This window comes from Acanthopagrus latus, chromosome 12, assembly GCF_904848185.1.
Source record: "Acanthopagrus latus isolate v.2019 chromosome 12, fAcaLat1.1, whole genome shotgun sequence".
Taxonomy (NCBI): domain Eukaryota; kingdom Metazoa; phylum Chordata; class Actinopteri; order Spariformes; family Sparidae; genus Acanthopagrus; species Acanthopagrus latus.
The window spans coordinates 11,384,194-11,408,509 of NC_051050.1; the positions used below are offsets into that span (position 1 = coordinate 11,384,194).

Below are 24,316 nucleotides of genomic sequence, written 5' to 3' on the forward strand. Positions count from 1 at the left end.
CTTTTGTTCTCAAGCTTTATTTTGAAAGTCTAAGCCGTCAGTACGTATTACACATTATTGCTAACTGGATAGTTGCTTAACCATTCGTGTCCAAATATGATGGCCACTGACCAAGCTCCCGTATCTGAAGAGTTGGTAGGGAGTTACAGAGAACGTGTCAAACTGACATTGGCATTTTTTTTTCGCTCAATTTTTGTCTCCACCACCTTCTGAGATAAATATCTACACTGACAGGCAGCAATATTTCAACGTTTTTCACCAGCTAGCTGCTAACATTTGCTGTCGGCCATGTGGCACGCAGCTAATGGGATACAGGTTAGTTTTTACATTCCTGAGGACACACACCTGCTACTGCTGCACAATGTGAGACTGGATGATCATAGACACAGTTGACCAAAAAAACGCCTCTCTCATAACATGCACTCATTTGATCCTCTGCTGATATACAAAATATTGAAAAGTGCAGCTTTGAAATCAATTTACCAAGTCGTCGACCTACAATTTGGAAGATGACTGAATTTTATTGAGGAAGACGAAAATATACGAAGGGGGGAGAAATCTCAAGACTGCCTTACTAATCAACAGCTACTATAATTAAAGAATGCCACTTTCCACCCTCGAGCTGTAAAACAGCTATTAACCCACTGAACCGGTATCTATAGTCAGACAATGAGAGTTTTTTTTTTTCTTATGAGTTCCACTTGTCTAGACTACTTTCACTCTGGCTTGCTGTCCCTGCAGACTTTTCAGAGTCTCCACTACCTTAAACACTGCAAATTAGTGTGAGTATTGCTGAATAAATAAAAACATGCTGCAGCAGATGGATCCGATGGTGAGAGATGATTTGCTACAGTCACTCCCTCTTTGTTAAAATTGAGTTTTTGTGCATTTGCTCAGCGGTGACAGCTACAGTAATTATCCGTGCTTCGATTGTTATTGTAAAACTTTTTTGATTCATTCTTCTCAGGATTTCTCTTTTGCATTTTTTTTTTGTCTGTTACTGATCTGTGTCAGAAAGGGTTAGGATAACCCATCAGACAGGCCTAGGGTCAGGGATCAGGGATCAGGGTCAGGGGAGTTAGGGTTATGTTTACACATGTCCAACAAATCGAGGTTATGGACTGTGTACTGACAGCAACAACTTTCCCAGTACAGGCAGTGATGCATTTTGTGTTGCATTGAAGTGGGGCCAGTGTTCATACACAGTGCAGAACGTTGACTTTCATTAAACTCAGGGGAAAAAAAAAATCTGTTTTGAGTCAAATGTTATAGTAAATACATGCTGTGTGATAGTTCCAGTTTCTGTTCAATTTTTCAACATAACATTCAGACGCGTTAATTAAATATTGATTAGAAAACATAATCCAGGCAGATTCATGTTTTGTCGAGGCACTTTTTTACTGCAAATTAGTAAATATCATATTCAGGCAAAATGGGCTTGGTTGAAACGCTGTCTCTCCTTTCAGCTGCGGGTTCATGTGGAAAGCTTGCCATGGCAACTGTTGGAGTAAAGTATTGCAGCCGGTGAAGCAGAAAAAAACCTCAGTTGTTGATGTAAAATAAACAATAATTTTAGAGTTCTCTACTGCATCATCCTCAAATGTTTACGTAAGGGGAAAGAAAGTGAAATATTAATACGGTAAATTCCTACTCGGGCATAAATCGTATGACCCAGCTCTTCTTGACACCATACGCCTTTTTGCCCAATGAACACATTTCTGAAAGAGTCAGTGCATGTGAGGCAGTTCTTGCCCCCCTGCTGATACACCTTTTACATCCGCCAAGCATGCCGTGTGTTTTTTGGAGAAACGCTCTGAGCATCCGAAGTTCAAAAACGAGCAGAAGCAGAGCTCATACCTCCAAGGCTGTTTCCTTCCCGTCTACTTCGACACAGACACTTGTGGGCCTCTGTTGCCTTTGTCTGTGGTTAAAAAGAAAACAGAACTTTTTGGGGGAAAGGTGGCTTTTTTCCATCAACAGTGAATGTCATAACCAGCAGCGGGCCCGCACGGATGAAACTGAAGTGGGTGGTGTTTTTTTTTTTTTTTTTCTTCTCCCTTAGTTAGCTAATGGCATTAGCTAATGGCATTAGCTGTGGAAGCTAAGTGATTGACGGGAACAGAGCTGGGGGGGGGGATTCGTTGCATATTTATAGTGAAAAGAGGGCCTTCACTGGAGGGGCAACCTAGAGGGCACTTTATCATGTTTAAGACATCCAAGAGGGCACCTGTGCTTGATGGCTGGAGGGCACAATCATGGTGCAACATCAAACTGTTAGAATAAATGTGCATCTTGTGTGTTCCCTCACCCAGTTATGTTTCCTGATGAGTAATACCACAGCAGTTCTTGATGGCGTTTGACAGAAGCCGCGCCGATCTGGGGCTGCTCAACTCAAAGTCCCGTGGCAGGCATCGAGTTAAACCTGAGAATTCAGAAAGGCATGGGCTTTAGACAGCGTGACAAATGGGGAGATTTTACTCCTTTAACTATTTCTTCAGTTATAAGACATGGTCATTGGCTTTCCCAGAAATCCATAGGATATAATCCACTGGGGGGGACGTAAAAAAGTGTCTCCCCCCCCACCCCTCCACAGGTTTTCGCTTTACTAATAGGATCAGAGACAGAAAGGATGAAAAGGAGAATAATCAATATAGGACGGCATTAAGATGAAACATCGGCCTGCTTTCCGTCTTCGCAGGCGAGTGTTTGGAGGATTGGGGAATACGGCGTGCCTAACCGTGGCTGGCTGCGTGGAGATCCGTGCTGATGCGCCCCGACATGCATAATCACACACAAACCCACGTGCGCGGCATAACTAAAGCTTTTGTGACACATTGTAGCGCCGCGCTGTAAACACACGCACACACACACACACAGAAACAGAAGCAGCATACACGCGGACTCATCTGCTTGGGCAAACAACTTCACAGCCACCCAACCGGGGAAAGGATCACACTCCGCGGGAGGTCTGGAGACAATTAGCATAACTAACAGAACACTCAGCGCGCACACAGCGAATCAGAAAAGCAATGGAAAAGAACCTGCAGCAGGAAAAAGACTGTTAACAGCCTCTTTTCTTTTTTTGTCGCTTCCCGTGCAAGAGATTGACAGAGAGAGACCACATATTTCTTCTCGCATCACAAGCTCCGGGTCCCACAAGGCAGCAGAGAGGTACGGTGTGTGTTCCCCTCTGTCGCTTCGGGCTCCAGCACAGTGCTGAGGTGGCCTCGCTCTGCAGAGGAGTGGAGCAGAGAAGTTTTGCGACAACAGAGAGAGAGATAGCGAGCCAATAACAGTTTTTTTCTTTTCTTTTCGTTTTCTGAAGGGGAGTTGTACCATTTTGTGTCAGGGTTTTTTTTTTGTGTGTGTGTGTGTGTGTGTGAGCGCTGCAGGTACCGAGGCAGAGATTATGACGCCGTTGATGGGAGAGTGATCTGGGATTGCCTGCAGAGCGGTGGGGGTGGGGGGGTTGCCTCAGTGTTTCCAAACGTGATTGATAATGGTGGAAATGTTCCCATTGGGGCAGCACCCTCCGGAAGGGCCCCCCCCCCCTTCGGTGGGTGTCCACAACTTTTTCATCCCGTCTATCTGTATTTCTGTCCGGCTCGTTATCCAGGCAGGTTCTTCCATGTATCTGACCCTGCTCCCCCCCACCAGGGTTGAGAGCTGTTCCCCGTCGATTGATTCACCATCAAAAGAGAGATGAGGAAAAATAGCCACTCTACGCACAACAACAGAAAAAAAATAATAAATAAATGAAAAAAATCACTCCACACACCAACGGGCGAATTTTAATTTCGAACTTGATAGACACTCCGGAATTGAAACCTGGGGGGGGGACTATTCCACACCTTTAGGAATGTGGTTCCCAAACCAAGACTCCAATTCCCTTACCAATTTTCAGCAACACTGCCTCAAGAGAGTAAATATTGCTGAGAGCTCCAGCCAATAAAAAAAAAAAAAAAAAAATGTATTAGCAACAACAGTACTTCCATCTTCCGGAAAAGGAAAAAAACTCCTATATCCATATAGGTGTTAATACTTTCACGCGGGGAGCCAAGTGGAGCTCCGAACTCTTCAACCGTAGTGATAAATAGATTAGAATAGCTTCAGGGCTGCTTTCTTTCTCTTTTTTTTCCTTTTTTTTTTTGGAGTAATTGTGTAGTATGTTTTAGATTGTCAGAAATAGGCAGTTGTGCGTGTAACGTCCAATGCCAACTGCCTGTGCAGCCCTGACAGTTTGTATTCTATATGTTAATGGGCTAACTATGCCCACAGTTGATTCAAGACATTTTAACTCTGCGAGGGAAGAGGCTATCGGGCCAGACAGGCTCTGTGGATTGCTTTTCAGCAGCCGCCGGTATGTATGGTTTTTCTTGGCCGGGAGACACAGATATTGATCGATCCCGCAGGCTTTCAGGCAGGACTCTGAGCTCCCCCCAAAAATTGCGAGCAGCCTTAATAAACTGTTATTGGTCAATTTCTAGTTAACATTAAATGTCCTGATGGCCAGTCGGTGTGCCCCTATTAGGTCAGAAAATTGTAATCTGTGCAGCAGTGGAACAGATGTCATCACTGAATGAGACCGGAATGAGAAAAACCTGTTTTGGAGCATCAACTGTTGATCTGTGTGGGGATTTATGTGTGTGTGTGTGTGTGTGTGTGTGTGTGTGTGTGTGTGTGTGTGTGTGTGTGTGTGTATAAGCACTGGTGATGAATAAAAAAAAAGTCAGCTTCTTGTGGCCTGCCAAAAAAAGAGGGACTAATAATCATAAAAAAAATCTGATTCACAAGACTCAGAAATCCCGACATATGGTCCTTATTCTCCTCGTCTCTCCCCTGCTCCTTCTCTCTCTCTCTCTCTCTCTCTCTCTCTCTCTCTCTATCTCTCTCACCTGCCACCTACACCTCCCCCCTTCTCACCTTCACATCTCCATCACTTTCCTTCGCCCCCACATGTCTCCAACAGCAAATGAAGAGGAAAGGAGTCACTGTTTCATCTCTTTTTTTTTTCCCCCCACACATTCTGGTTTTCTTCCATTAACGAGCCGCGCCGACTACGCCAATCGAAAAATATCATCAGATTTTTATAGAGAAAGATTAACAGCGAAGACGTTGCTGGCAAGGAATGCTTGAATTTTACAAGCACAGAAGCTAAAGAAAAATGTTCACATCCTTGGAAATAAGCATTACTTCAGACTGTAAAAAAAGCAGGGTAAATATGCCTATCCACTGTCTCACTTGAGCTAGATGAGTTCATGCTGCTCTCGTGCTTTTACAATAAATACAAAGCTACCATCCGCAGCAGTTGGCTTAGCTTAGCATCAAAACGAGGAAACAAGGGTAGCAGTTTCTCAAGTCTGCCAGCAGTAACCAAATATGACTACCAGCACTTGAAACTGGTGTACTCTACTGCCTGTGTATTTCTTTAAATCACGCTGTCGTTATTTGTGCTGTTTGTTCTATTAGCATAGCATCCTCTGTATAGCTAGCCGACTGACTTTGTTTGTGGCTGTGTAATGAATACTATTCCACCCTACAGTATTACGTTATTCTAACAAAGCTCAGCTGGTTCCATTTTGAATTCAGATAAATCCTTCAAAATAAAAGTCCCCTGCTTTTATTTTGTTACGTAAAAGCTGCTCTCTCATGAAGCGGCGAAATGATTAATTATTTGATTTCCACAAGCTGCAACTTCACACAGCTCCTGAGACAGCTGAGGGGGCTCATGATGAAACGGCGAAATAAAAAAAAAAAAAAGTGAAAGCACAAACGGGGAAGCAGGAGAGAGAAATTAAAGAGATTCAGTTAGAGTCTGTTAGAGCAGGGGCGGGGGCGAAAACAAATAAAATGGGCACCAGCTGTATGCGGCGGGGCACCCTCGAGGGCACTTTTATCATGTTCTATCTACCATTGGGGCATCCAAGAGGGCACTTAAGCTGTGTACATAATCATACGCTAGGCTAGCAGTTTCCCCTGCTTCCAGTCTCTATGCAAAGCTAAGCTAAATGGCTGCCGGTTGTAGCATATTTAGCGCACAGACGCGAGAGTGGTGCTTATCTTCCCCTCCAACTTTCCGCAAGAAGTAACTCCCAATCATTAATTCAATCGAAGATATAAATAAGAGGTTATGCACGCTTGTCTTTTGAGTTTTTTGTGTTCTTAATTTTTTACGGATCAACTTTAATAAAACTTGTATCAGTGGAAAATGCTCAACACAAAGTTCAACCCATAACTCACCCAACCCTTCGCAACTCTTTTGAAATCTATCGGTTTAAATTAGCCGTGGATGCTGCATCCATCAGCCGCCCTCTGCCTCTGCCACCAGTGACCTAATGATTCACACTCTTTGCCCACTGCCTTTATAATTCGTCCAAACCATGCTGTGAATAGTTTCTCAGATTTTATCTCCCTACATCGCAGGCCACTCGACCTCTTCTGGCAGCATCTGCTGACCCGCATGTCATGCTGTATTTCTGTAATCCATGCGAAAATCTTTTATCCTTGTTTCCAATTTGTCCATCGCGTCCACAGCTACGTCTGCGCTCTGTAGTTTTAGCCTTCCGTGGCCTTTTGCTTCTGTTTAGGACTCAGCTATGGCAGCCGCACCGCGCAACGTACAACTTCGCTAGAATCAATCCAAATAGAGTGGGAGTGGTCAATCCGAGGACTCAACAAGTGGACACAAGTTAAGAGGGCTTGTATTTTTCCATTTCCCTCCCGATGTGCCTCCAATCGACAGGCTACCAAGATATACGTGATGAGAACAAGACATCCGCCTTCATTTTTGAGGCTTTTGACTGGATGCCGTTCCAACGCTTGTGGACACGCAAGAGATTTGAGGGCTTTGGCAAGCGGGTTGATCAGATTACCCTAAATATCTGATCACTTATGGGCCATAATATGTGTTTTCGGTGCTTTTAATCTATGCTTATCACATTCCCGCTGCCCCATCCAAAGCAGTAGTGATTTTTACGATGTCTCTTATTTAGTCATCCTGTCCTCGTTTCCCACATGAGCAATATACTGTGCCGCTCTGAGCAGGCCCAGGGCTCAGATCTGGGCCCAGTGCCTCAGTAATGGGGGATAAATCAGTTCTTAAAAGGTCCATATGGGGGGGGGGGGGTGGAGCCGAAATGTATCCAAAGCTGAAGGATTTAAACAGAGACATGAAATCCCCTTTGTTTCGCTGTGGGCATGAAGCTGAGTGAGTGAGCCTTGTGTGGGCTCTCTCTACCGATCGGGGGCCTCATGGGTGCCAGCATTTTCCAGCAGGTAATTGGGCCTCACTGAGCCACTGTGCGTGTCAGTGTGTGTGTGTGTGTGTGTTTAATCTCCACGGATACAGTAAGGATACAGGGCCCACACTTACCAAAGCAGGCCTGGAAGGACACATGCCACTTTTACTCAAGTTAACCGATGAGGTCGACAGCTGGACTGGCGCGGTCCTGTCACGCCTTAACACTCGCAGCCCGAGGTGCGATTTCCGTCAGCACTTTCTTTTCTCCCGTGGTCTCTCGTCCCCCTACTCGACGGATTCCCCGGAGATCCAAAGGCCGCTGTTGATTTTTTTCTCTCGCTTTGAATAATTTCAGCTAACAACAGGTTGGGGATGTATCATCGTCTGATCTCGGCGGAGTGCCCCCATGTTTTATGGAAGAGAATAAAAAGTTAGTTTGACAACCTGCCATTTCTCTAATTGCTCGGGGTGAGAGTCTTTTTCGCCTCAGGGGGCTGGAGAAATCGAGAAATCCCGCAGCACACTGACGTGCAGTAAACAAGAGCTGGCAGTACAGTATGCTGCGTGTTTGTCCTTGTGTTGCCTCACAATCTTTGTTCTCCATCTCGCATGCAGGGAGCACAGGATCAGATAGCGTTTCTCGATGCAGAGGCTGCCTGTCCTACACAGTTATCTGCAGCAACAGATGCACTTTTGTTCAAGCCACAGTCTTTTCGAAGAGACAGATATCGCTGACTCGATGTCTGATACTCCACATTCAGAGCGGGGCACATTGTTGAGGTTGTGAGAAAGGCGTAAGGATTGTCAAAGCATATTAAGTAGGGCCGCAGCAATTATTTGCGTAATTGATTTTTTTTTTCTCCTTAGCCTTTAAGATGTCAGATCACTGCAGAGATCGAGGTTTCGTCCATCCGACAGACTAAAAACTAAAAGCATTTAATTTGTAGTCATGCAAAACATAAAATCAGCAAAAACCTCAAATGAAATCATCAGATGTTTGGACATTTTCCTTTGACTTGCTAATTATCGAGGACGGCGGTGTCAGTGTCTGCCTGTTGGTCTTTCATCCAGACTAAAATATTCCAACATATATGCGATTGATCGATGTGAAATTTTGTACAGTCATACCCGGAGCAGGAATCTTACTAACCAGTTAATGTTAACTAACCAGCAAAATACACGGTTATTTTAACACTTTAAAATAACCGACTTTAACAAATCGTAAAAATAGCTTTATACATAACTTACACAGCAATTATAAGGGTTTCCCAGCATTTATAACATGACATTTATCGGTTACTTTAATGGATACTCAAGTGTTTTTTTACTGTAGATGAACTATGTCTGTAACTATTATTAGCCTCCCGCACACATCAGTGGCAACTTTACAGTCAACAGTTTCTAAATGACATTTCATTGTTTGTCAACACTGAAATAGATAACAGCTGAAGTTACAATTTATAATGGTCAATGGTTATCTGAACATCTACCAAAGCATGGACAGGGAACACATATTAAACATTAAAGCAAGAGCATGTAGAAATTGGTATTTGGTGAATTTTGGCGCCCCCCACAGTTTCTGAGTAGAACTGCACTGGCGTAAACACAAATCCCAGTTCCGTGTCAGTTTGTCAGATGTAATGTAGGTGCTGACTACAAACAGAACTCGTGATGTCATTACAATGTGATGTGTTGAAAGCTTGTATGTTGAAGTTAAGTTAATAGTTATTTATACACCATTAAGTAAGCAACTGTTCATTCTCAGTCAGCAACTGGTGTTTTTAAAGCATTTCATTTTTTGTTAATGGTGAAATAGACATTGACTTGAGTTATTTCAATACATTTATTAATCATAATTCGTAGTCAGAGTTGCCCAAATCACCGCCTTCTTCCTGGTTATTTATAGAAATATAGTAATGATTTAATATACTTGATTCGTAATGACTTCAGTGATCCTCCTAATGATGACATTAACATTTGCTCACATCGCAGCTGCCTCACGGCCCTCGCCGAGCTGCCACACTTGCAGTCTACTTTCACTGATTCTCTGACTTTTCTGCTGATTGTGCCTGATGAAAAGTTCAAGCGCTGGTATAAAGGGCATTTTAAAAAGCTCTCCGTGTGTGTGTGTGTGTGAGAATTATGAATCACTGGCGAACAGCGTTCGAAATTTTCCTGGAGTATAGCGAGGAGGCAAACATTTGCATGCGCTCAAAAGGGGAAGTCTATATTGAGAGCGATAAAGCCCGGTACTTGAAGCTCCTTCTCCTGCACAGAAAAAGAAAAACACGTCTAGACCCTGATAGCGGTGTTTGTATTAGGTAGGATGGATTTTCCTCATAAACCGGGACACACCTCCGATCTGTAAAACTAATTACTCCCACTTCCATCCCGATGTCGTACAGGCCAGGGGGTTTCTTTCATATGTAGATCTGATTAAATTATGCCACGGTGAGCTCATTAGATTGGATTTACATTTAGAGATGTTTTTGTGCTCCGTCCCCCCTGAACCCTCTTAATGCGAGCGCCGCAATCACAGGATTTTGATGACCTGACATTTCCCGGCCAGCTTTCTCCTACCGCCGCAGCGCCGCTCGCTCCCCGCAGTCGGTGTCTGCTCATCAAAGCCGGGAAATGGCACCATGCTGCTTTTCTGAAACACGGTTCACTTTGCCGTATTAAACACTCTCATGGTTTGGTAATGGGTCGAGCTGGGTTAATTAAGTGGGCCAGGAAGTGGATCAAAGGCATCTGGTAGATCGTTTTTGGACACGAAATTGGGCGTCAATGAATTTGTGTCAGTGGAGTCGGGGAAGGGGACGCCTCAATCGTTACTATATTTAATCGATGACTAACTGGTTAATTAATCTGTGATACCGACCTGTCAACATTCACCAGAAATCTTGAGCAGCTGAACCCAAATATTATGTTTACTTGCTGCTTAAGTCGGTCTGTCGATGAATAAATCCCCGGGATGACTGACTGTTTTAGGGTAGCTTGTTTGAAGCAAGCAGTGGATCTAATCGTGAGGAAAAAAAAAAAAAGAAAAAAATTAGAGCAGTAGCCATCAATCATAAACCCTGCTGTCAAATTACCTCTGCGCCATCACAACCACCCCGCATTCCCCCCCCCCCCCCACGACTGTAATTTTTATGGGGGAAAGAACACTTTATCTTTCCAGCTGTCAGAGGAGTGATCGGCTAGTTGATTATGACGTTATGGCGTCGCGGCACTCGTTCAACCGCCGTTCAACATCTAGGGATGACTAAGCCGTGCTGCGCGCCCTGCGCCGCATGCATCATGCGGAGCACTCCGGGTAAGGTACGCGTATGAATATTAATGTCGGAAATTGTCGCCGTATTTCCATTTGCTTGCAGCTTTTTCTTTCATAATGACCCTTTTTTTTCTTTTCTTTACATTTTCTTTTTGCTGATGTGATATTACACAGGGGAATAATGGTGGTAGAGTAAAAAAGGGAGGATTGAGAGCTTATCTGGCTCTGCAGGTGTGGTATTACAGGCCTCTCAATGGGAATCAGACTTGCGGTGTGAAGTATAAGCTCCTGCACCGCGCGGAGTATTCCGCACATAATCCCAGTGCACTTTTCCCATAACTGGTAGCTGGGACACAGTGAAGGGCGCACAGTCTGTTTGGCAGCATGACACTGACAAGCGGCCACTGAGACGGGGGCACGAGAGCTCGTCGGGCCTTTTCGAAACAGTCACAACTGATGGTTTGATAATGCTATCTGAGGAGAAAAGACCTAAGAGCACTCGTTTCACCGGACAGAAAAAAATAAGAATTTATTATCCCTCTGAGTACAACATTGCAACCAGCGACCTCATTATATAGTATTAGTGATGTAACGCCTTCTGATGGAACGTCCTTCACAGCGGCACAGGAAAATAAATCTATTTTCATCATGTATACTAATTTATTTTCGTCCCCCCGCAGTGTTTTGGCTCAGCTAATCAAGAATCAGTCCCAAACTTGCGTTATGTACTCATCTATTTTCATTCCACATTATGGTAAAACGAGACAGTGGATCTGGACCACTGAATATTCAGCGAGTCTTTGTAGACTAATTATAACGTGTGTCTTCATAAACTTGGGGACTGCATGCGGTGAAAATAAATTGATTCCTTTTGCTTTGATGCAGCTGTGTGGTGCCAGCACGAGTGTCAGATGAAATAAAGAAACCTTATTTCTTTTGTATGATAATTTGGGGCAGCTACAGCGCGGCCGCCTCATTGTGCCCCAATCCCTGCCTCAGCACAAGGATCGCGTGGAATCTATTTTGGGGCCGTGATGAAATTAATGGAACATTTTATTGGTGCAGGTCATGTTTGTGGTGTTGCGGCATTGTAATGAAGAAGAATGTTGAGGGAATGTTGAGGAGGTGGAACATTAAGATGCCCCCGGCAGGTTCCCGCTCCGCTGCTGAAGGGGAAATAAGTCCATCATGGTGAGAGCTCGATCAAAACAAGTCATGATTAATGGGAGTTTGGATGTGTTTGCATGTGTGTTTGCTGATCGAGTATGTGCAAGCACGTGCGTGCACGCGTCAGGATATTTACATACGAATGCACCCATACGAGCATATGAGCGTATGCAAAGTTTCACGTACATACAAGCATTCAGGCACATGTATGGAATCATGTAAAGAGATAAAGGCCAGCCGCAATAACAAGCACCAAAAGGGACAAAAAGAAAAAGGTCTGTGCACGATTTGCTCTCGCCGTGAATTGGTTTGTTAAACACTTCACTTCTTTTAGTATTTTCTTCCTCTCACGGGCGAAAGTTTTAAATTGGAACTTGGAAGTTTATTTTCTGCTCACCCTCGAGACAAAAAGACGGCCCTAATGGATGACGAGACGGCGGGAGGCGCTCGAGTGTGTCCATCGACGTTGGCGGGCGCAAATTAAAACTTTAAATAGAACCAAAAAACTTTCAAACGGCCACGTTTAGTTTAACATCAGCGAAGCATTGGCACATAATTAATTTTGAGACATCAGCGTAATTAATGCAAACAAATGGGACCATTAGATCTCAGCCACGATTCGCTTCTGTTTTGCATTTCAAAACATGTTAGTGGAATATTCATAAGTGGCAAATGCTGGAGCAAGTAAAACTCACTTACCTAAACATGAATCTCGAGATGGAAAGATCAGCGAGCTGGAAGGTAATCGATTGATTGGTTTGAGTAATTTGTTATCAGAAAAAGTCCAAACTCTCTTATTCCATCTTCTTAAATGTGAACGTTTCGGGCTTTGTTACTCCTCAGTGACAATGAACTGAATATCTCGGGGTGGACACATCGATACATTTCAGGACGTCGTCGTGGACTTTTGGAGTCACTGGTCTATAGACCAAACAACTAATCAGTTGATCGAAAAAACAATATAGAGATTAATCACAATGAGAATAATCATTAGTCGCAGCCCTAATAGGATCATAGATGAGATGGTTAAAGGTGCACAACGTAGTTTTGGGGAAGGAATTTTAATCAAGCCACATTAACAAACTCTCCCCTGAATAAACTGAATTAACAAACTGAGCTTAAAAAAGGACAACGCGTTTTCATATTGTTTCACTTTGTTTCTATGTGGCAGACCCCGCCGCCTCTCTTGTTTTAAACAGAGTTCCAGGGACTTTATTTTCCTCTGAGAGCAGCTTGTTTATTCAGTCACGGAAAACATGCGATTTTTGTCAGTGTGTATTATCAGTTCATTTATATGGATGAATATGAAAATTCTGAGTTTTGAACTTCTCATCCAAAACTACACCGTGGCCCTCGTGGCGTCTGATTAAAATGTGATGCTGGAATAAAAACACATGCGAGGCCACCGAAAAGCAAACAAATCATCCGCTCTGAGTATCGTTTGTGGCTCCACTGTAGCACAACAGAGCTGGAAACCAGCGACATAGCCGGCTGCATTCAAGCAGCTATTCCTGAGTGAGCCCTGACGCAGTTTTAGTCACAGTGTCTGCACAAAGTAACTGCACTGGCTCTGCCGCCTAACACATATTGCTCCAGAAATACTCTGTGATGAGGCTTCTGGGGGGAAAAAAAAAAAACTGATGCAAAAGTTGGAGCTGCAGGACTCACACTCCGTACATATGTGATGTGGCCCAGGATGTGTTGTTTTGACTTGTAAAGCTTGGATCGCATCTAGTTTTTATTTAGCTCCAGCATCCCTCTACAGGGGATATGCCCGCGCACACACACACACACACACACACAGCTCTCTGCCTTTTTTTTTTTACTTAGTTTTCATGTTTTTTTGTAATGAGTTACACACACATTTTGAACAGAGTAACTAACTAGAGCACACGCAGCGTATGGAAATATTGTTATTGCTAGCCGCGACAGCATCAGCTGGTAATGTTTCCCCCTTCTGAGTCTGTGTGTGTGCATCATTATGACAAAATCCAAATGTGGACCTGGAGACACCTAGCAGGAACTGACACAGACGTGGTGACGCTGCCAGGTATTTCTGTCTCTGTTTGTTTGTCTGTCTGTCTCTGGGCGGATTATGTCAACACATGCGACTGTGAAAGAGGCAGTCATTACTTTATTATTTGAAAATGTAAAAATACTTTCCATCCAAACATTGTAGGCATTTAGTATCCTCTTTGTATTTCTGATGTTAACTCCTCCGCTACAGTTATAAGACGAGCTTGGCTAATTCCCCACCTTACAGGTTTAAAGCGGCAAATCAACCTCAGAGGTGTGAGGCTGCAAATTCAGGGCTGCATGCCGTGTAGCTAGTTAATCTTGAAGGTTGAACCTTGAAATGGAACTATATTTTCAGTTTTTGCGGTGTACTGTACTCCGCAGAGTGTACTGTTTTTTGAGGGGGAACTCCTGAGACACAGAGCTGTGGCTCTGGCCTGAGTTAAAATGAAGTCATAATCAGAGGGGGCTCAATGAATTGCAAAGAAGCAAAACTTTACACAATTGAGTTCTTTAAATGTGGAAAGGGAGACAGTGTAAGAAAAGTTATCAGTTTATGAATATATCAATTTAGTTCTCAAATGGAATTCTACTTTTTCTTTTTTAAAACCTCTGTCTCATGTTTACCATAAAAACCACAAAATACTCTTAAATGATGTGAGTGATAAGTACACAGCTCATTGAAATATCATCCGTCTCTGTAACAGGAATCTTTGCAGGCGAACCTTGAAAAAGAAACCTTTTTTTTTTTTCTTCTCTTCAGTTTTTGCCATGTGCTTTTTTTCCGCTGCGTTGCATTGTTTGTGAACTCTTGAGACAAAGGCTTTGGTTCCGGCCCGAGTTGAAGTGGAGTCATGATCGATTTTAAATCTGGCCAGCGAAGTTCGCAGGCATCCCCTGGATCTCTGCCCTAACCTCACTGCCCAGCTGAAGTGTATCGGCAACAGAAAAAAAAAAAAAAAAAAAAAGCCAAGAATACACGTCAAAGCGCCACATATAGCACGTTTAAGTCTATGAAGAGAAATGTGCTCATTATCTCCAGAAACCATAACTTTGTTAAATCACTGTTTAAATTATTAATCCACCATTAGCTCTGGGGAATAAAGAGCGGTGGCTTTTCTACAGCGGAGGTGCTGAAGCCGGAGCGATGGGGCCCTGCAGAGCTCTGTTGTTGCTGAGTCAGGTCGGTCTGGATCGCCGGAGGGCACCCAGTGAGGACACGGGGGATGTTCTTGTGTTAATGACGGGATCATCCACAGCTTCTTGTTAGAGAACTTTCTCTCACTTTGTTGAGTGTGCATCGCGCGGCAGCACGATCGAGCCATGACTCAGCACATTACGACTACCGCAACTTCTGGAATAGTCACTTTGTAACGTACATTTCAGGGTAAAAGTGGACATCGGCTGTTATTTGAAAGAATTTGCTTTTGACTTAAATGTACAGCGTGTGATGTTTGGTGCTGGGGGGGGGCTCTCTATCAAAATAATACAAAAGATGCTTGTTGAGTGTCATGTTGAGGGCTGGGTGGAGAATAAACACCTGCAGTTGCACCCAATTCTGCTCTAACCCAGAACTGTTCACCGTTTAGGAAAGAGCAGACCCGAGTTTCTGGGTGTTTATGTTCTGTAACAGTGATTTCAACTGGAGCTGGAGGGGAAGTGTAATAATGCCAGCTGATGTCTTGTGTCTAGTTTCAACAAAAAAAGGTCTAGTCATTTTTAGACATTTTAACACAGAATCCCTACCTGTTTTTCTTACGGAAACATGCTCTGGGGGGATTTTGGGCTGTATAATTTGGGTCCACTTGAGGGAGCGGGTCACTGCAAATCAACACAAGTTCTTCTGAGTAATCCCCTTTATTGTGTGATGAAACATTTCACCACCGCCAGCATCAAAACGCCACATGAGGGAATACCCTTTTTGAAAAAAAAAAAAAAAAAATGGTGTTCCCATCCCTCCGGTAGAGCTCCAGGGACTTGTCTAATCAATGCCAAGGCACACTGAAGCTGTTCTGGCCTCACTAAGACACTTTTTATGTTGGTTTTCCCCTTTAATTTGTCACCCATATGTGTGTCATTAGACTGGAGCACCTGCTCGCCCGGTCGCACGCCAAAAGGTTCTCGTTCCCTGCTGAGCACTGACTGTCACAGAAGTGTGTTGTGGCCCATTTGGATGCGGCATGCACAGTTTTGTGCCATTGGATGAGCTCAACATATGTTGGTGGTCAGTGCTTTTAATGCTGTCGGGGATAAAAACAGGCGTTGGTTTGGGGACAAATGAATCTCAGCAAATGGCTGAGAGGTGGGAGTTAAGGAGCGCAATCCACAGCTTGTTATGGACAGTTTAAGAGGCACTGAGAGGAGGAATGATAGCTTCTTTTCTTTTTTCTTTTTTTTTAATGCCATCAGCGACAGTGAACTTTAGAGTGATGCTTTGAATCTTTATAGGTGGTGTGAGTTACACACACCTCTTTGATGCATGGACAGAAAATCCGGGGCCAAGATCACCCTCGGCTCGCCAGACAAAAACAAACGGCAGTAAACAAGGCTGCGGGGGGGGGGGGGGGGGAGGGGATGTCTCAATCCACAACGCAGCACGGAAAAATGAGACTGAAGCCATCCAAAACAGACAAGACGTCTTCCCTGTCCATCCCGAAACAATTGATTCTTCTCTCCAACCTCACTCCAGGATGCCCCGGCATCGGATTCCACGCGCGTACTCTTCATGTACTTACTTATTGTATCTGCTCGAGGCTAACGCTGCTGCTGCTGCTAATCACTTTCATCACAGGTCACCGCTGTCACCATCTGGGGAGCAAAGAAGCATTTGGCTGCTAGTTTTGCCCGATCAGCGTGAAAACGACTGTCCTAACTTTTAACGTAAGACAACAAGAACTGACCCTACCCTGTTCACGCGCACGCTCGAACTCATAATGGAGCATCCACTCGCTGACTGATCGTGGAGGTGGCGGTCCCAGCTGCTGATAATTGAGAGGATGCGTAAATACCATCTGTGTTTGGGGGGGAGGAAACTTCACCTTTGCAGGAGTGTGTGCGTGTGTGTGTGTTGCAGGTTAAAAAAGAACAGCATGCTGCTAACAGACAACAGACTAATGCCCAGGAGCTGCTCAGTGACCCACGAAAACATATAACAGTGTCATAACAGCCATCTGCGCTGCCTCTGTTGGCTCTATTAATAAATCTCCTGACTAAGCAGAGGAGTAGACGAGTGGGGCATGCAGAACAGTTACATGTCAAGAGCTTCTGTTTCATACATCTTCTCCCTCTCTCCCCCTTTTTATTCTCTCTCTCTCTCTCTCATACACACACACACACACTCACACTCACACACACTCACACTCACACTCACACACTTCCTCTTCCACCAGCTGTCATGTGTGTATTCCGAGGCGATGCAAAATTGTCCACAGAATCTTCTGATGACTCAGGGCCCCCAAGCTGAGGGTGGGCTCCCCCGAAATAAAATGCCGTCTGTGTGCTCTCTTGAATATTTCAGACCATCGTCGTCTCACACCACTTTGATTTTGTGGTCTTGTTCAACTCGCACAGAAACAAAACTTTCCTAAAAAAAAAAAAAAAAAGTCTTGAAAAGGACACGCCACTGTTGTGTTATTCCGGGCACAGGGAAACAAGTGGAAACTTGAGCAAAGTTCTCGCGCAAACAGAAACAAGACAGATTTGGGAAAGGAGACTGTAAGAAAAGTTACCAGTTCATGTCATGAGTAAATCTGTAGAGTTGTTAAAAGGAATTCAGCCGCTTTTAAACCTTGGCAGTTTGCTCGCAGTTTGCTCTGTGTAAATGATTGACACACACACACACGCACAAATGTTGGAATCGATCCAGTAGATTGCACCAACATGGCTGCAGTGTGATCCTCTGGCGTGACTCCAGCTATCACAGTTCCATCCGCCAAAAGTGCAAGTGCAAAAGTCCGAGATCGCTCTTCAGACAGCATTATGGACACGGTTCCTGCAGCGATAGACATTTTGTTAAGGACTTTGAACCTTTTTGTTGTGAAAAAATGAAGTCTTGCTCTGAAATCTCAGTGGTGGGAATGTGAGTCAGAGTTGGAGAGAGGGGGCGCCGCATAGCTCAGTCGGTAGCGCACGCGACCCATGTGCTGAGGCTCTGCAGCGGACCCGGGTTCGACTCCCGGCCCGGGTCCCTTTGCTGCGTGTCACTCCCCGTCTCTTACCCTGTTTCCTGTCCAACTCTTCAGCTGTACTATCAAATAAAGCCAGAAAAGGCCAAAAAGATACTTTAAAAAAAAAAAGAGTTGGAGAGAGAAGTTTGGAGTTTACAAAAAAGGGACTGCTGGCAAGAATTTATTTCCAAAGTCATGGCTCTCCTTGAATGCTTGATGTGTTTGCTGGTCACAAAAAGGATCTTACTCTTGGCAGTGGTAAACTTTTTTGCTTCATCACTCTAGTTTAAGGACTGATTGTGCAGTGTGATGGCTGTGGAGAATAACGAAGGTCAAATTACGGCATAGTGCAGCCATAACAGGAAGAAACATGGAACAAATGGAGTCACTGTGGAAACGCTGTAAAAGAAAAAGGTGGAAGAGGGGGGAGTGATAGAAGACGAGGTGAATCAAGAGTGAACAAATTGGCGTTAACTCAATGGAGAGCGCTCCAGTGTTGTGTCCAAGTCTTTTCCGTTGTTGAATTGTGTTGTCCATTAAAACTGGTATTCTTTCTATCAGTTCAGTCAGTAGTACAGATCTGCCAGCTTTTTAACTGAGATTGGGATTTTAGGGATTCCTGCAGTTCTTTCTTTTGCTTTGGACTGTAGCCAGGCTGCTAGTTGTAGCCATGATGGTAAATGCAGCTAGCAGTAATACCACAGGGAAGTACTGCATTGTTTCCCCTAGTCGCTATGCCCAGGTGACCGTGGATACACTGCAGAAGAAGGAGAAGTAAAACACAGGTGAGAGGATTGGCATTCACCCAATGGAGAACGCTCCAAGAGCTGTGTGAGAGGCTCTTCCCCCGTTGATATGTGTTCTCCGTTAAAGCCAGCATTCTCTCTATTAGATCAGTAAGTAACCAAAACTCGATTTCTGACGGTCCAATTGGGATTCCTATGGTTGTTGTTTTTTTGCTTTGGTTAGTAGCCAGGCCGCTCGCTGTAGCCATGGTGCTAAGTGGCACTAACAGTAATACCACGGGGAAACACTGGAGGAAATTTGAGTAGTTGCCTATTTCCGCTTCAGCAAAAACGGCCGATGGAATCGTGTCCAAAATGCCGTCAGACACTTAACGACCTCAGAAAGTGGCAACAATAAGCCCTTAAAGTGGAAATTAAGTTGGCGGCTGGAGTTTGCCCCAAAGGATTATGTTGCAGTCGCTGTAGCCTCGGTGCTGTTGCCAGCTGTGGCGATCCTCTGGACCAAAAACAAAACCTTTGGTAACTATCAATCCTTTACACACCAAAATGTTTAAACATCAGGCCCAGGTGTAAATACTGTGCATCAGAATTCCTCTTTGGGTTTTTTTTTGTTTGTTAGTTTTGGGGGTTTTTTGAGGGGGAGAAAAAGGAGCTTCAGGTCCTGCTCTCGCTCTTTACTCCGACTAAACAGGGGCCTGATAGCTTCATCATCTTCCTTACAGTCTAACTTTAATCGTCATCCACTCGCACGTATGCCCCATCACTGGGTAATGATTTCGGGGAGGAAAACAGGAGGGGGTGAAAAGGATTGCAACAGGAACCAAAACAGCACTGTGTTTTTGGCACACCAATGATTATATTTCAATCATGCAAATGAGCTTGGTTTTGGTAGTTAGAGGGCTGTTGAAGTGTGTAATTGAAAATGCAAAAGATTGTCTCGCATCAAAATGTCGAGGAATGCTCTGGCTGGCTGCTAATCAGAATGGCCCCCACGTGCGGCGCACGCCGAATCGCTGCCTCGATCTCTGTAGAATTGAATCGTTTTATCTTAATTAACTGTGCAGAATCCATCCAGGTTTGTGCGAGTGCCAATTTTCTCTCACCAGCCGCTCTCACTTTTTCCAGTGTGCACGTAGAAAGGGAGAAAAAAACAAAACAAACTCTTTTCCCCCACTCTAATAAATATTTCTGGGTCTGACCGTGATATCGACAAGGAGCAGTGATCGAAGGATGGGATGCTGTCAGTTTACTGTAGCTGCACAGACTCGCTGCTGTCAGAGGAGCTGCAGTAATTTCTGCTCGGTAGCATGTTGTGCCACACCTCCTCTCCCCTCATCTTTCATTCAGTATAGCCTATGTTTTTGTCGAGTGTATTTTACGTTCTCCACAGGAAATACCCAATATTTAATGTGGAGCAAGGAAAGCATTAGTCCGGCACAGAAGCAGAAACAAACAAAAAGAAAAACTTTACCCAAATCACATACATGGGAAATAAACTGCATCATGGAAGCATCATTAGTTTTTTTGGCTGTCCATTTTATGAGAACACTTTGTATTCTCTGTTTTCTCTTTCGCCTGCAAGCGGCTTTTCATGAACATCGCCCCCATCAGTGCGATTTGAGAGCTGTGGGAGTGAGCGAGATTTGTGTTTTCATTAGTGCGGCCACGTCCCTTTGCGAGCTCCGGTCTCCCGCCGCGAACGCTGGCAACTTTCACAGCAAGGCGGGCAATTAGAATAAAATAATATCAGAGCATATTTAAGGGAAAGAAGCATACATTTAGAAAAGCAAAAATACAGTTTGCTCTGCAGAGCCAAGTCGCCCTTACCTCCACAGATTTGCTGATTGATGACCCCGAGACACCGCAGACAATCTGCTCAATAACGAGCAATTAAATTAAATCATGTTTCCAGTCTGATCCCACTGCCCGGCACCGTTTGAACACGTCATTTCACAGCTTTGATTGCTTGCAGCAATTAAGTAGCCAGTGCTAATTGCTCCATTATGGACACATTGAACTTGAATAACGAGGACTTTAATTTAGATTCTATTTTCGCCAAGATAATTCCGGAGCGTTCATTCTGTTCCGACCGAGTTGGTCCTAAAGGCGAGCCTCCCCCTCCGGCATCTGCACAGCTCTCGCCTCATTTAGAGAAATCTAAAGAGTTTGAAATGCGTATGTAAAAAACATTTGGGCTGTGGGCCGGATGACAAGAGATAACCGACGTGGAGGAAAAATGGGGAAACAGACTGCAGCCCCTGCAATCTCAGCATGATTATTACACAGCCGAACCCTCCCATTTGTGCTCAGATCCAAGGTCACGCCGGATGATTTTAACAGTAATTCTACACCCGACTTGACCATCAGCAGCATCCCGGGTAGATTATCCCGTTGTGTGAACAGGCTCAGGACTGCAGAGTGAGGCACCGCAGGCTGACAAGATGTTTTCAAACATGTCTGATTTTATCTGGTTCACGTAGTGTGAAGTGGTACAAGACTCACCGAGGCTGAAATCGGAGCGCGACATCAACAACAGATAATCAGAGTTTAGACACAGGCAACACGAGACAGAAAAAAAGAGAGAGCGAGAATGCAGGGGAGGTTCAACAAAAACAACAGCGACGCTCACTCGAGCAGACAATTTACATCGCCAGGACTGCGACTCCGCGCGTTCTACGCATGATAAGTCGCGACCTCGTTGAAAGGAACACGAGAATGGTGAAGTGGCTCTCATGTCACAGAAGGCTTCCCATCAGTTCAAAATCTGCAATAATGTCACTGTCAAATACATGCGTAGTGTAAGTGCAAGCCATAGATTCTGTGCACAGGCTGATGTTTTCTTCAGTTGCAGAGACAGGAGACAGATATTAAACCACCAACCTTGCAATTAAAGCTCCCATATTCTGATGTTTTTTTTTTTCATTTTTTTCCCCCTCATCATCTCCATTCTTGCATGTTTGAAAGCTCCATTTGAGTGCTTCCCACTTTGAAAGCCCAGTCTGCCCTGATTGGTCAGCGGGCCACTTTGCTGGCAGTGCTGTATAGTTGTGACATCACAACGTTACAGAAGTCCCGATGACTCATTTGTGTGCATTTCTCTGGAGAATGAGTGTTTTAAAACTATCAAAATATTTATACAGGATCTAAACCTCCTTTGCATGAAAAAAGACATAAAGATCTCACTGCCTACATCATGGGACCTATAGTTGATTATCTATGATAACTCATTAGCTACAACTGACACAAAATTGGGGTAAGTTTTTCGATTAATGACCTCACTTCCATGGGATTTCCGTTCAATCTGACATGAAGTTGCAGAAAATTGATGCCACACGTGTCAATGTTTTTGTTTTCACAATGCATCAAATGACTATATTTGGCTTTTTAGACTCTGTCAGATCATTAGCTGTATGGTCCTGTTCTCTACCTGCCCAGCATCAAACAGAGCAGGATGTGCCTTTAGCAGCTGAGCAGCCCGATGTTTTTAACAGGAATTGTTAAAAACGATGGACTTGAATGCCAATATGTGCTGGATATGTTAATAGCCCATTGTTGAGCATTACTAACTATGATAATAAGATTGCCGAATTCCAGGGCTGTTCAAACGGCTACAAAGGTATGCATTAGTAGAGCTTTAAAAATCTTGCTTGTCTGAGGTAAATCTTTACTTTTCATTAAACATCCAGGGTAAGAAAGTAGGCCATTAAAGAACTTTGACAAGCTGTGCTGTCCAGTCCCCATTTTTTTTTTCTTTTTTTTTTTTTTTAATAAAAGCAGAACATTGTGTTGAGGATCATTTTGATTTGTAAGCTCACTAATTGTAGCAATAACACAGACAGTGAAACAGCAGGAAACAGCAGACTGGCAAGCCATTTACCAACTTTTCTTCACAGCTAAAGATATGGTAAAAAAAAAACAAAAAAACAACAACAACAAAAAAAGACAGTTTTCTTGTTTTTTTGGCACAAGCCCTGACTGAAAGCGAAACTGAAGGATGCCGCCTGCATCTCTTTGATGCCGTTCCCACACTTGAAGCTTGGCTAAATGAAAGACAAATGTCTCTAATTAGCCAGGCAGCAGGTGCAGTGAAATGGTTGGTTTTGGCGGCGGGGAGCGTCTCCTCTGGCGGGCTGTAAATATTGACTGTTGTAGATTGGATGAAGTGAACAGAGCGCTGCAGGAGAGGCAGTTGACCGTGACAGTAGCTGTGACAGGCGCCGCACACCTCGTCTCAGCACCGCCATACGAGGGACCGTGTCGCCCGTGTTTGGGGACGGATCTGCTGTTCCCCTCGGTGTTTGTTTGATGCCTGTGTGTTTCGTTTGAATTCGATCCGTCTCCCTTTGCGGTCGTACGCACACAGAGGCGTTTCATGATAACACCAGTGGTGTTTCGTTTGAAGTGCACGTTTGTCTTAATTTTCTCGTTCCCTCTATGCACGCGTTTCAACTGTACATGTATGAACGTGAATGAGAGTACATGCTTTTATGTGTGTATACGTGTGTGTGTGTGTGTGATTGACAGGATGTCAGGTTGTACTATGAGGGTGTCACTGCAGAGACTGTGTGATGTGGTTGTGATGGGGACCTGAGGGAGTCGAGCTGCTGTGTCTCCAGGGTTTAGCCGCAGGGAGAGGGAGGAGGAGGAAGAGGAGGAGAAGCAGATAAATCAAATTCACAGGGAGGGAGGAGATGAGACATAAAACAAAAAGGGCTGTTTTTATCAAAAGTGCTAATATTTTCTCTGCATGAACTCCCCAAATGAACTTCAAGATGAATAAAAAAAAAAAATGTGCGCTTTAATAAAATGAATTGAAATGACTTTAATTGTGTGTCAACTGTAAAACCGACAGAGTGCAAAGATTTATTCATTCGTTTAAAAGTGCAGTGCCTCTCAAGACCATGCCCAGCTGTAAATGCCATATCGCAGGCCTATCTGGATTTGTCTGCGAAATTGAATTTTTTTTTTCTATTTTTTTTTTTAACAAAACACCCACATTACAGTTGTCCATCCATTATTTATGTGTCAAAACTCCATTCGAATATTAGCTCTTTCAATTCAATGAAAGGGCTGAGGAAAAAAAAAAAAAAAAAAATCAGAGCGTGACTCCCTGGCTGCCATTCGCTCTCGGCTGCCAGTGTGCTGCCATAGTCAATCACAGTAAAGACTTGAATAGGCTCAGTCTGACCTCCTGTTATATCTCCATTAAGCCTTTGCATTTGATATTGAATAGTCAAGGCTCTCCTCAAGCTCTTCTTGATGTCAGTAAACACTGTGGTTCTAAGAGTTTGCCATCTCAAGTCTAAAACAAGTTTATCCAGTGGCTATTATAAAGAGACAGTCACATTTTTTAAAAAAGGAAAAAAAAAAATGCAAATACAGAGCTTGGAGAAAGTTTGCAGAATAAAAGTAACTCCTTTCCTTGAAAATGTTATTATTACTGTAAATCAATCATTCTAAAAATGTTGCCAGTTCCAAAATGTCTGTTTCTGTGTTTCATCAGTGATCAAGAGTCTGGGCAGTAGCAGCTCTACAGTATGCAGTCAGTATACTGTACTCTCTTAATGTTAATTAGCTAACATTAGCAGCATTAACGTTAGCTAGTGTTAGCAATGTTAGGGTTAGCGAGTCATAGCAACATTAATACTATCTAGCTTACATTAGCAACATTAACGTTCCCTAGTTAGAGTTAGCAATGTTAACGTTT

The 24,316-nt window shown here is 43.9% G+C and overlaps 1 protein-coding gene and 1 long non-coding RNA gene across 3 annotated transcripts in view; one reads left to right on the plus strand and one right to left on the minus strand.

The window, feature by feature from the left end:
• Positions 1-24,316, plus strand: part of si:dkey-112m2.1 (transmembrane protein 132C) — a 167,993-nt gene that overhangs the window by 7,463 nt on the left and 136,214 nt on the right. The gene's annotated exons all lie outside the window — the stretch shown is intronic.
• On the minus strand, positions 1,389-2,424 carry LOC119030283. The gene is made up of 3 exons (XR_005078226.1): positions 2,309-2,424; positions 1,858-1,921; positions 1,389-1,499 (listed from the first exon to the last, which is right to left on the minus strand). It is a non-coding gene; the product is annotated as an uncharacterized LOC119030283 (long non-coding RNA).